Genomic DNA, 1,278 nt, shown 5'->3' on the forward strand with positions numbered 1-1,278 from the left:
TGTAACAATTTATGTTCTGGAGGACATAGTGGCTATTGGAGTTCTTAGAAGTCTAAACCCAAGTAATGGGATCTAACACATGAATGCATTTTTCCACTTAATGGGGTTCGTTCACATTGGCCCCTTTAATGTTTTTTCCCCAGGTAGACCATAAAAATATTGAAATAAATCACTGTATAATAAATTGGTGTTTTTACTAAATTATTGGAATTACAATGGACTATCTGCTTGCAAAAGAGCATGTTCTCGTTACAAACCTGTTAATACTTTTGTTAGCAATCCCAATGTAAGGCAGGTGTCAGCCTCAATGCAATGAGTTCCTTAAGGTATCCCAGTCCAGCCCAGGAGTCTATTCACTAAAGGGAGAGTTTCCAGGATAGCTGTGGTCTGAATTCCCAAACTTTGTTCAGCTAACAGGGCCGAGCTGGCCCTGTGCAATGTATAATTCAATGAATGAAGAGGCTTTGCAGCTCTATAACTTTTTTTTAATCACACTTCATACAAAGCCAGCCAAGCTCTTCTTGCACATCCTTAATATATATAGATATAGCGAATTAAACGACTTGAAACCACAACTCTCCCCTTTAGTGAATACACCCCCTTATTCACAGAAACAGGTTAACTGGATATCAATCAGCAAGTGTGTTACATATCACTAAAAGTGTATGATTCTATTCACAGATCACCCACTACATGCCTCTATCCCGGAGTGCTGAATGGATCACAGTTTTAATGAATAAAAGTAGACATTGTTACTTATAAAGGACTAGTAAACTGCTACATTAAAGGTGTGAGGACACTGGGCTGATTGATCATCAGGGATCTAAAATGTGAAGCATGGATCAAATAATTACTGCATAAAAGCAGGATCACAGCCATCACTACTAGGGTGTGATGCTCCAGAATAACGTAGAGGAGAAATGTCACTAATGGTAAGAATTGCAGGAATCAGACGGTCTTACCTGTCAGAGATTCACCTGTCCCCGGAATAGCGCAATCAGGGAGGAATGAGAGAGGCTTTGCCCCGGCAGACTGCTCCCTGAGTGTGGGGCGTGACTCTATTCCTTGTGCGTGGGGCGTGGCTGTTACACCCACTTCGCTGGTGGAGATCAGTGCGTGTGTTAGGTGGAGGTGGGAGCCAGGCTGCTGTCCCCAGTGTTCAATAAGTAGTAAGGAACACTGAAATTTGAGAACACCTCTGCTTTAACCCATTAAAGGGAACTTGGAAAGCCTCTCTCTTTCTCCCTGCACGTGATATTCTGTTTCTAACGTCTGACA

General features: G+C 42.1%; 1 protein-coding gene across 1 annotated transcript in view; it reads right to left on the minus strand.

The window, feature by feature from the left end:
• The window catches only part of ELOVL7 (ELOVL fatty acid elongase 7), a 9,666-nt gene extending 8,601 nt beyond the window's left edge, over window positions 1–1,065 (minus strand). The window contains exon 1 of the mRNA XM_053457947.1: window positions 963–1,065. The gene's annotated coding sequence lies outside the window, so the exon portion shown is untranslated. The remainder of the gene's footprint in view (window positions 1–962) is intronic.
• Window positions 1,066–1,278: the final 213 nt, after the last annotated feature.

The sequence above is a fragment of the Spea bombifrons genome, chromosome 1 (genome assembly GCF_027358695.1).
Source record: "Spea bombifrons isolate aSpeBom1 chromosome 1, aSpeBom1.2.pri, whole genome shotgun sequence".
Classification (NCBI taxonomy): Eukaryota; Metazoa; Chordata; class Amphibia; order Anura; family Pelobatidae; genus Spea; species Spea bombifrons.